The following is a 12735-nucleotide window of genomic DNA, read 5'->3' as shown; positions in this document are numbered from 1 at the left end:
AGTGGACCTATTCAGTACCTCCGTGTAGGTATAAGGGAATAATATGCAAAGTTTAGGGAATAAAGGGGTAACAACCTGTAAAATTACAAATCATTTATACTGTAAGTATTTTGAAACTAAGAGGTAGCTATTCTAATATTACGTGGTATGTATGGCCCAACAATCTTATGTTTGGGAATGATTTAGAAAGACGATATATACTTTTTATAATTTTATATTGGTATTTTATTATAGGCGTATAGGTATTGTTTTTAACCATGGGGTACACATTCTATTATTAAAGGATGGACATGCTGAAGTTACAGTGTAACTTTTTTGTAATTATAGTGTACCTATTCAGTACCTCCGTGTAGGTATAAGGGAATAATATGCGAAGTTTGGGGAATAAAGGGGTAACAACCTGTAAAATTACAAATCATTTATACTGTAAGTATTTTGAAACTAAGAGGTGCTTATTCTAATATTATGTGGTATGTATGGCCTAAACAACAATCTTATGTTTGGGAATGATTTAGAAAGACGATATATACTTTTTATAATTTTATATTGGTATTTTATTATAGGCGTATAGGTATTGTTTTTAACCATGGGGTACACATTCTATTATTAAAGGATGGACATGATGGAGATTACTGAACAACAAAACTGGACATCTAGTGAAATGAGTAAATGAGTTTCTGCTATGATTTATAATTCACTAGTCTACTTACCTTATGAAAGCTTATTCGTCGATTTCAGCAACTTCACACCAGCAACTTCTCAACACCACTATCACCAAATAACTTTGCAAGATATACCATCAAGGTTCAATGCAGCTTAAAACAAGCTTACCTCTTTCCAGCTGTTTATTACTGATATCAACCCAAATTGGGTCAAATCAAGCCAGTTTCCTAACCCCACAGTCTCAACCGAGCGTTTGGATTGAAACAATTACCAGCGTGTTTTATATGTGTAGGCTATAAAAAAGTACACAGTGTGTTTTTGCTAAATCGCTTGCAAATATAAAATTGTTGTTAGGTCATACATCACGTAATATTAGAATAGGTACCCCTTAGTTTCAAAATACTTACAGTAGAAATAATTTGTCATTTTACAGATTATTACACTTTTATTCCCCAAACTTCGCATATTGTTTGCTTATACCTACACGGAGGTACTGAATAGGTACACTGTAATTACAAAAAAGTTACGCTGTAAATTCTATTTACTGACTCAGTACATTGCGGGTTGTAATCTAAAGCGTTACCATGAATACTTATGAGCACATGACCATATTATTGTATGGACCCATTTTGTCTCCATGTCATTTTTAAAACTCTTTAAACTGTAATACTCTCTTGTGAAACATGAAAGAAGATATTTTGAGATTTTTTTTTTGTTTGTTGTTGTTTGGTTCTCAGTGTTCTTCAACAAAATCTCCTTTTGCCTTCCACAGAAGAAAGAAAGTCATACAGGTTCGAAACAGCATGAGGGTTAGTAAATTATGACACAAATTTCATTTTTGGCTGGGATATCCTTTTAAACACTCCATAAAAGTCCATAGGTGTGTCCCAAATAGCGTACTTATGCACCGTTCTATAACATTTTGTAGTATAAAGAGTGTGAGTAGTGTGTTCACACTGAAAAAAAAAAGTGCACTTTAAATACCCGGATGATGCACTTAAATAACCGGGGATAAAAAGAAGTGTGGAACGTTGGACACTTCATGCATTCAACTGTCGCAGCTTTGATTACATCGCGAAGGGGGAGGGGCTATCAGATTCCAATTATTAATGACAAAATAACCTTATAAAATTCCTACTCTACATGGTTGAGTACATAGTGCATAAGTACATAGTGTATAAGTGCATAGTGTATAGTGCGTCATTTGGGATGCAGTTCATGAAATAAAAAAGAAGCTGACGTTAGCATCCAAACACAACAATTGTGAGCACTGCTTGCATAAGCGTTATATAAGTAAAGATTGATGCAAAGAACCATTAGAGGTGATAAGAAGAATGATTCACACAGATTGATATGATTACTTCGATTATTCCGCAGTCTTTGCCGCTCAAGGTAGATGTCCGTGGATCCGGTGAAGCTTGATAAATGCTGTTCTGTTTCACCTTCAGCTCAGTAAAGTGTGCAGGCCTCGAGGCGGCCCGAGGAAGCAGTGAACCCAGAATAGGCGAGAGATGGCGGAGCTGTCCTGACTTCCTGGTGGTTCACTGGAGCTCTCAGTGGCTGCTGTGGTGAATGGGAAGTGACATGAGACAACCACAGGCGCTGCTGGGCCATGCTGATGTGACAGAGCTCATTACAGGGCCTTGCAGAGACTTCCCCACCAGCTGTGGCATATATTTTTAGTCTATAAGGCCAAGCAAACTGCTGTGTGCCTTGGTAGATGGGCACAATTATGCAACAACGTCTATTCAGAGATTTTTCAGGTTGTAGTGTGTCATCAAGTGGAACTGTGAAAGAAACGATTGTTTTCAGACAAGTTTCATGAACACACCTACTGACACGCTCACTTTGATTATGGTAGTCCCGCCCCCAAACTCACACCATTGGATTAGCCAAAAGCCAAGTTACAGGGTGTATGGTATTGACAAAAAAAAGATACCTTGATATGTCCTGCGATAACGATAATTAGATGATTGCGGAGTGTGTTTTTGTGCTGGTACCTTGACTGGTTTTAGGTCTTGCTGTTCATTCAAACAATTTGTTCAAATGGCTGATTTATAGTGTTGGGTCTGAATACACTTTGTTGAATCCTAGTCCTTAAACAATTGAGTTTGAGTGCGAAATGTTTATTAAACGAATTGGTCTGTGGTGGCGAACGTCGGTCCTGGAGAGCCGCAGCCCTGCAGAGTTTTGCTTCAACCCTAATCAAACACCTGATTGAACCGTTACTAGGAAGCTACAGGCAGGTGAGTTTTAATTAGGGTTGGAGCTGAACTCTGCAGGGCTGCGGCTCTCCAGGACCGGAGTTCGCCACCCCTGGAATAGGTCCCCCAAAAATGAAAATTCTGTCATTAAAGGGTTAGTTCACCCAAAAATGAAAATTAGTCCATGTTTCACTCACCCTCAAGGCATCCTAGGTGTATGGTGTTCTTTCGGACAAATCCAGTCAGAGTTTATTAAAAATTATCCTTGCTCTTCTAAGCTTTATAATGGCATGGGCGGGTGTTTTTGTTCAACAGTCCAAAAGTAGTCAAATAAAGCGCATCTATCCATATTAAAACGTGCCTCACATGGCTCCGGGGGGGTGAATAAAGGCCTCTTGTAGCAAATCGATGCGTTTTTGTAAGAAAAATATCCATAATTAAAACAATATAAACACCTTTCTTTCACTTCTCCTAACTGTCGTAGGCGGAAGCCGGTCTGGCGGATGACGTACGTGTCACGCGCGCCGGTGATTAGTGACGAACGCGGAAGCGCGACAGAGAGAGAACAAAACAAAGCGCAGGTCATCAATTATAAGTACAAAATCATGATTTGTAAAGAAAAATGTTGCAGGATTTTGATATAAGCCAAGAGGAAGGAGACTGGTTTTCCTTTGATAAAGTAAGGAAAATTTGCTTCCTTTGCTCCTGTAATCAAATGTTGGTTTTCGCAAGAGTCACACGCGCGTGCTCTACGCCTACGTTATCCGCCAAAAAGGCAGTCTTTCAGGAACGCGTGTACGATAGTTAGCGGAAGTTACAAAAAAACTGTTTATATTGTTTCAAATATGGATTTAAAAAAATTTTTTTTTACAAAAACGCATCGTTTCGCTAGAGCAGGCCTTTATACACACCCGGGGAGTCACGTGAGGCACGTTTTAATAAACGGTGTTGCTAGAGATGCACAACATGGCTTTGTTAGGAACCATTTTCATTAGTGAAATAGAACAAAAGACTATATTCATTGTCTCTACAATTTAAGCTACATATATTTTCTTCTTGTTAATTGAACTGTTGCCCTGACACGAAGAAAAGTCTGCCACACACCATGCTAACAAAACATGTAATCGCTCTAAATGCATGTGTGTGTCCTGACTCCTGAAGACTGTGTATAAAAGACTATGATTAAATATAGTATATATTTAGTATATACTTTAAATATAGGCCTAGTATATATATAAACATTCGGGGCTTCACCCCCCTTAGCCCACCCCTAGTGCCGCCCCTGGAGTAAAACATGGGCTAATTTTCATTTTTGGGTGAACTAACCCTTTAATTACTCCTCCTCATGTCGTTCCAAACCCGTAAGACCTTCGTTCATCTTCGGAACACAAATTAAGATTTTTTTTATGAAATCCGAGAGATCTCTGACCCTCCACAAAAAGTACAAAATGTATTTTTGTAGCTTTGTAAAATTATGGTTGAACCACTTTTATTTTAATGATGTCCTTACATTTCTGTGCCTTGATTGTGGTATTACCCTTGCTGTCTATGGAGGGTCAGCGAGCTCTCGTATTTCATCAAAAATACCTTAATTCATGTTTTGAAGATGAAAGGAGGTCTTACGGTTTGCAGTGACATGAGGGTGAGTAATTAATGACAGAATTTTCATTTTTGGGTAAACTATCCCTTTAAGGACTTTTTGTCTTAATTTTATGTTGTTACTTGTTTTTTAACTTTAATGTGACACATGTTGTCATTGTCCATTTCAAAACTGAGTCCAAGTCCCGAGTCTAAGTACCCCAACTCTACTCTTCTACTCTACTCGGCAGCTATATTTGCAACACCTCCAGGCAGCTGTTTCGGGCATCTAAGACCAAGTCCTATCTAAATGAACAGGGGAATCCTGAAATCTCAAAAACTGCTTGCTGAACTTGAAATTAAATAACATGTGACCCTGGACCACAAAACCAGTCATAAGGGTCAATTTTTTCAAATTGAGATTTATACATCATCTGAAAGCTGAATAAATAAGCTTTCCATTGATGTATGGTTTGATAGGACAATATTTGGCCGAGATACAACTATTTGAAAATCTGGACTCTGAGGGTGCAAAAACATCTAAATATTGAGAAAATTGCCTTTAAAGTTGTTCAAATTAAGTCTTTAGCCGTGCATATTACTATTTAAAAAGTACGTTTTTATATATTTACGGTAGGAAATTTACAAAATATCTTCATGGAACATGATCTTTACTCAATATAAGTATTAATTATATAAACGAATATCGACTCTGGACCTTGTTTGCTGTTCAGGTGTTACACCTCTGGACTGCTTGGCAACTGCAATACCCATATCCGATCATAAATTGCTTTCTTTCAATGTTAATGTTACACTCTCTAGATCCAGGCAACAACATTCTATGACATTCCGTAATATAAAAAAAAAATCAACCCCTCAGCTTTTACTGTTGTAATCACCGACCTCCCACACAGTGACCATCTCTCTTCCTCTGATGAGCTGGTCTCCTTTTATAATTCTGAATTACGACAGCTCCTGGACAATTTTGCACCTCTTAAAACTCGGACTGTATCTTTCACTAACTCTGCACCCTGGTTTACTCCCTGGTACAGCCTTCCTGCCCACCTGTACTGCACTGCTCAATGTGATGAATTTATGTCTTTTTTCAGTAACAAAATAACTGCTATCCACCAACAGTTGGCCTCTCCGGCTAACCCATACTAATTCATTATACAGTGTTTCAACCGATTCTTTTCTCTTCTTTTACCCTGCCATCTGAATTAGAAATTTCTAATCTTATTTATAAATCTAATTCTTCCACATGCTTACTTGATCCCATACCAACTCACCTGGTAAAAGCTTGTCTTCCTTCTCTTTCTCCTCTTATAACTCGTATTGTTCATACTTCCCTTAGCTCTGACACTGTTCCATCACCTTTTAAAATAGCTGCTATAACCCCAATTCTTAAAAAACCTGGTGCAGACCCTAATAATTTAGATAACTTCCGTCCCATTTCAAATCTTCCTTTTATTTAGAAAATTCTTGAAAAAGCAGTTGCAGCACAGGTCCAAGCTCACCTTAGTAATAATAACTTATATGAGTGTTTTCAGTCAGGATTTCGTCCCAAGCATAGTACCGAAACCGCCTTGGTGAGAGTAACAAATGATCGGTTAATGGCTGCTGATGGTGGGTCCTTATCTATTCTTGTTTTGCTTGATTTGAGTGCAGCTTTTGATACCATTTCACATAATATTTTGTTAAACCGTTTATCTGCTATTGGTATCTCTGGTATTCCTCTCGCCTGGTTTACTTCATACCTTTCCAATCGTACACATTTCGTACAATTAAAAAGTTTTCATTCCCATCTATTTTCTGTTAGCTGTGGCGTCCCCCAAGGTTCTGTCCTTGGTCCTCTGTTGTTCCTAATCTATCTTCTCCCACTTGGTAATATCTTTTCTAAATTTGGTATTAAATTTCACTGTTACGCTGATGATACACAACTTTATGTATCTACTAAGCCTGATTCCATTCTTCCACCTATCTGCCTTATTAACTGTCTTCACGAAATAAAAACCTGGTTCTCCGCCAATTTTCTTAAACTTAATGGCAGTAAGACTGAAGTACTCCTTGTAGGCATTAACTCTATTCTCTCTAGGTCCTGTAGTTTTTCTTTTCCATTGATGGTTCCTCCGTTTCTCATTCTCGCCAGGTTAAGAACTTGGGGGTCATCTTTGACAGCACTCTTTCATTTGAAGCTCACATTAATAGTATAACCCAGTCTTGTTACTTTCATCTCCATAATATTGCTCGCCTTCGTTCATCTCTCACTCCACACAGTACTGCCATTCTAGTTCACTCACTTGTCACCTCTCGCATCGACTACTGTAATTTTCTTTTATTTGGTTTACCACACAAGCTTCTCCATAAACTCCAGTTGATTCAGAATTCAGCTGCTCGTATCATAACCCGGACTCCATCTATACAACACATTACTCCATCTCTTAAACAGCTTCATTGGCTTCCCTTCAAATTTCGCATTGAATTTAAAATTCTTCTTCTCGCGTATAAAACTCTCCATAACCTCATTCCAACTTACCTCTCAGATCTTATTCAGCCCTACACCCCTTCTCGAACCCTTCATTCTTCCTCACTGGGTCTTCTCCATACACCCACGGCTCATTTAACCACCATGGGTCATAGAGCCTTTAGCTGTGCTGTTCCTCGCCTTTGGAATTCTCTCCCAGCTAACATTCTCAACTTAGATTCATTATCCCAATTCAAAGCTAAACTCAAAACTCACTTATTCAGAATAGCTTATCCTACATGATTACTGTCTACACTCAAATCTTTAATTATGTTTTTTTTTTTTTAGCTGCTCTTTTTTATGGTTCATTGATATTGCTATTTATTGTTATTTATTGCTGTTTTATTTATTTATTTGCTCCTGATGTACGGTGACCTTGAGTGATTTGAAAGGTGCCTTAAATAAAATTTATTATTATTAGTAGTAGTAGTAGTATTAATATCCTAATAATTTGTTTGCATAAAAAAATAGATAATTTTGACCCATACAATGTATTGTTGGCTATTGCTACAAATATACCCGTGCTACTTATGACTGGTTTTGTGGTCCAGGGTCATATATGTCAAATCAGCAACAAAATCTGAAATGAACTGCCCCATAAATGTTTGCTCAAATAGAGTTAAAAGGCTTATTTTTCAATCTAGACCAGCCAATGCGCATGTGCACTCATAAGCGTGTCTCAATGGGAACCGGAGCTTCTAACGGCCAATGCAGTGATGGAATGACTTTACCAATCAGCAATATTCTGCCATATTGTGTTGCAATTTCTCACATTCACAAGTAATAGGAGTGAACCGTCATTGTATATTTGTCCATAGTCTTTGGTAGGGCATCCAGCTTACTATGACCAACAATACTGACATTTGGTAGCTGATCAGTGTGTGATCTGGCTGATGTCTGTGTGAAAGCCTCATGTTTGTAGAAATCACAGCCAGTGGAAAGCCGCTCACCCTTGTCAGAGGACATGTTGGATGTTTTAAATCAAACTTGCACTTCTGCCATCACTCGGTTACATAATACATAACGGCTACTTTTAGGTTGAGGAGCCCTAGGACAGCTGAGCAGCTGTAATTATCATGAAAGGTCATCGAGCGCTGTAGAGCACACATCCTTTGGACCGCAGAATGAATTGGCCAAGAGCAGCCCAAAGGAAGAATGAGTTAAGGGTCGTTCACACTGAGTGTGTTTTATTTATTTATTTATTTTATTTTTTTAATAAATGGAAGTTGTCAAGAGACTATGTTGTTGGTTGTAGTGAACATTTCACCCAGTGGATACCATAACGTTATTGGTGGACTTCACAAATAATAATTGCATTTGACCATGTGACCTTTAGAATCAGGTTGAGTGGTGCTTTGACCACACACGCAGTGTATTGTTGGTGTTGTGCAAGATTGTATCTCCTTTGAACCCCAAAGCAATTCTATTCACTGAACGAACTTTACTTACTGCCTGATAATAAATCCAACAAAATCGCTTCAGTGTTATTTTATTGTTATTTATAGTATTTATGAACATTTTGAATTAGCTTTCATTTTGAAATTTTCAGTTTTAATTTGTTTTAGTAAATTACTTGTGATTGTCATTTTTTTTTTAGTTTTTTGCTTTTTAAAATATTTCTATTTAGCTTTTTTTTCATTTTGACTTTTAATAATTTTAGTACTTCAACTTACAAACTTGCTTCTAATTTTCATTTAAGTTGTTTAACTTTAAGTTTTTTATCTAATAATTATATACTTCAGCTTTATTTCAATTAATGAAATAAAAAATTTTTTTCAATAACAACAATAATAAACCGCTTTATATGTGTTGGCTTAAATATAAATATGGCAATTAATATTAAAATATTAATGGTCCGATATTGTGCTATGTAACCAAAGATATAAAATAAATAGTTGTATTTCATTTTATTAGTTTTTTTTTTTTTCAGTCCGCCGAGAAGTTTTGAAAGTGAAAGTGACGTGACATGTGGCCAAGTATGGTGACCCATACTCTGAATTAGTGCTCTACATTTATCCCATCCAAAGTGCACACACACAGCAGTGAACACACACACACCGTGAACACACCCGGAGCAGTGGGCAGCCATTTTTTGCTGCGGCGCCCGGGGAGCAGTTGGGGGTTCGGTGCCTTGCTCAAGGGCACCTCAGTCGTGTTATTGAAGGTGGTACATTCACTCCCCCCACCGACAATCCCTGCCGGTACGAGACTCGAACCCGCAACCTTTGGGTTACGAGTCCGACTCTCTAACCATTAGGCCACGACTTCCCATCTAGTCAATTTAGTCTAAAAACTGAATGCGTACTGTACTGTGAGCTAGCCATGCATACTTAATAGTATATACAGTTTTTTTTTTAGTTACCACAGTTACAAAAGTGAAAAGCAGAAAGACATTTTTGACCATCTATAAGAAGATATCTCAGTAACACATTTATCAATATGTGTTTGTCACTGGGTTTGCTGTTATCAAGTTGGCTTACATGTCTATGGAGGGCTGGGTTTTGAAGAGAGAGCATGTGTTCATAATTTTTTACACAATGAACAATACATATGAAAAGGACAACTTCATTGGTTCTTGCATATCTCATTATGCACAGAGATTGAATATGTGGATGTTTAGCTGAGATTTGAGAGCTAGACTATGGTCTGTATGTCAAGTATTGCTTCAAAAGACTTGAAATAGTGCACAAGTTGTATGGATCACTACATTTATGATGCGTTTTTGTACTTTTTGGACTTGGGTAGCCCTTGGAAACTACATGCTTATGCAAAATTAAATTTTTTGTGTTACATGAAAGTTTGAAATGACCTGAAGGTGAGTAAATGATGACACAGCGCTCATTTTCATTTTCCCTTTAATGCTTAATAACATCTCTGACATTTAGACTTTCAGTAACACTGATGCAGCAGGTGCTTCATTAACCTCATGAGTCACATCATTACTAAAAACACCTTCAATATGTTCTCCCAAAAACAAGCGATCAGTGATTCCCACTAATGAAGATCCACGGCTTGTTTCCGCTGTGCCACAGTCAGGAATAGCGTGAAGTCGCATTGTCACGTGATCAGCTTCACAGCCTGAGAAACCGAGAGGATATCCGCAAGTGTGATGTCTTCATGTGAGCTGCACGCGATTGTGATATTCACCATAGAGCATCATGGGAGTCTGCTGCACCTCTCTCCACACAGGCTCTTTCATCACTGGTATATACAGATGCACGTTTCCCATAGATGTCACGAGGATGTGAACCATGTCCATGAATTGCCGCTGGGCATGAGCTGTCTTTAATGTCAGCTGTGTGAAGCGATTTCCGAGCCAGATTCTTGCTGAGCTGTGTCTTAGCAGGCTGTTGTTCAGAAAGAGCGAGAGAGATTGAAAGAGAATGGAGAGAGAGAGAGAGTGAGAGATCAGTCTTTTTTACGCTAGCTCACTGTTTTCCCCCCAAGGCGAAAACCCTCCATCTGGGTCAGTTGCAGTGTCCGAGATGGTTTTTGATGTGTGAAATAATTTAGCACCTACAGTGCACACATTGTTCTCTAGCATCATATATGAAACATTCAACATGACGTGAAAAAAAAGTGTGATTATTCTCCTTGACTGGTAGTCGCTAATAATGCATATCACAGGTCTGGCTCGATAGAAACACCATGTTGTCCCTCTCTTTTCTGTCTGAGGTTTAACTAATATTTTTATTATTAAATATATTTATTTGTCAATTTGAAAAGTGATTTAATATTGTATTATTTGCTACATTTCACTACATTATTACATGTCAGATTAAAATTAAGCTCAATTTATAATTAAAAACTACTTATTTAATTCACATTTTGAAAAGTTACACTCTTAATTTACATTTAATTGCCTTTTTAGACAAAAAATACATATTTATAACTATTTAATTAGGTCTGAAAACTGATTTGTTGTTACATTTAACACGTATACATTTTTTAAAAATGAAATTAGTACGTTTTTGAATAAAGTGAGTACAAGTTATTTATTTATTTCAAGAAAAATATTTATTTATCTCAAGCTCATACCTGGCTTATGAAAATTTTTAATCCTGAATACCTTAAATCTAGACAGGAATTGTCTATTTATCTGTCTGTCTGTCTATCTGTCTATCATTTAATATTTACATAAATTTTTTTCCTAATTAAAATATGATTTATTACAACAGAATGCGGAAGAATGTGTTCCCGATCCATTGATGGGTCCTAATGACATGAAAATCTTATGATTAATTAACAGATCACTTGCTTTCTTATCTGGGTTTTGGTGCATTTGTACTCTTTCATCTCTCGTCTTTACATGCTTGTTTCTTGTCCTCTGCTGAAGCCTGTTTTTCACCCCCCTGCTGGTCGGTTGGTCCCCAGTCGTCTTTAATGAAAAGAGCCGGTCAGCTTTAGCTGCAGTCGATACTTCACCTAGACACAGGATAAGAGAGGGACGCCTCTGACAGCAACATGCAGCTATCAGCCTCATAGTTAGGGCAAGAAAATACCAAATTTCAGTTTGCCGCCCATGAAAATGTAATCTTCTCATACTGGGAGCTGGAAAGAGGTTGGTGGATTTTCTGCCGGAGGACAATGACAGACATTTTGTCACAATAACACATGACTGTAGAAAAACAAAAAACAGGTCTACACATGTACGGTACTTAACTCACTTATTCTTCTTAATTTATGCTTTCAAAATATGTTAAGAGATATTTCTAGTATTATTATAATTTTTTGTATTAAACTTTAAATCGGAGTCTTACAGCACATGATTTGTTAGACAATTCTTAAATGTCATACTATAATTCATAATCAGTGTTGGGCAGTAACGCATTACTTAGTAACTTTTTTAGTAACGGAGTAATTTAACGCGTTATAATTTTCAAAATAGTAATTAGAGTATAGTTACAAGCCGAGGTCTCTATACGTTACTGCCGCGTTACATTGCTGACAGAATGCAGTGTTTTATAATCTAGAGATTGTAAAAAGGATGTAGCACACGCACTGTCGAGTCAAGTGCCAGTGGATTAGAGACCTGCTCCCGTCGAGACCCGAGTGCGGCGCGGGACAAGATGGACGAGTGTGAACTCACGATCCGATTCGATTCACGATTTTGATTTCACGATTCGATTCGATTCACGATTTTAATTTTTTTACAAAATTAGATTTAAGACAAATTATAAATTAAATGGGTCCTTTTATTATTGCTTGGACAAAGTGCTGCACATTTCTTTGTGAAATTGAAATATAATTATAATAATTAAAGTCTAAAATAAAACAGAAAGAGCGAACGAGATGAATGAGATGCAGATTCACTCTCTGCCAGCAGGTGGCGCTTAAAGCGTTTCCTTGGTTTCCGCTGTAAACAAAGCAGCACTGCGCTTATGAACTTTAATGTGCATTATTAAGAGGCAAGATGAAAAGAAAAAATACCATATAAACTTTTCTAAAGACAGTAAGTTCCCCTCAGACATACATTCGTATAAACTCCTACCCCTAAATGAATCGCGATTTTGTTTAGCATCTCAACCGATTTGAATCGTCACATATTTGAATCGATTTTCAACCGACTTGCGGTTAATCGTTACATCCCTAGTTATAACAGAGCTTTGTGAGATTGCGATGAACTGATGTCATCTTTTTAGAGATTATAAAAGCAGCGCAATTTGCTGGCATTCTGCCATGCCAAACCATGTACGCAGCAGCCTATGCTTGCTTTAGTTAAAAATAACAGTGTTTTGTGAATGTTGATGCTTTAATAACAAATAT

At 37.4% G+C, this 12735-nt stretch overlaps 1 protein-coding gene across 3 annotated transcripts in view; it reads left to right on the top strand.

The window, feature by feature from the left end:
* Positions 1-12735, top strand: part of LOC107719143 (oxidation resistance protein 1-like) — a 73916-nt gene that overhangs the window by 33274 nt on the left and 27907 nt on the right. The gene's annotated exons all lie outside the window — the stretch shown is intronic.

This window comes from Sinocyclocheilus rhinocerous, unplaced genomic scaffold, assembly GCF_001515625.1.
Source record: "Sinocyclocheilus rhinocerous isolate Xijiao unplaced genomic scaffold, SAMN03320098_v1.1 scaffold1084, whole genome shotgun sequence".
NCBI classification, from domain to species: domain Eukaryota; kingdom Metazoa; phylum Chordata; class Actinopteri; order Cypriniformes; family Cyprinidae; genus Sinocyclocheilus; species Sinocyclocheilus rhinocerous.
The sequence above is the reverse complement of the archived record's forward strand: the minus strand, read 5'-3'. Positions and strand labels throughout refer to the sequence as shown.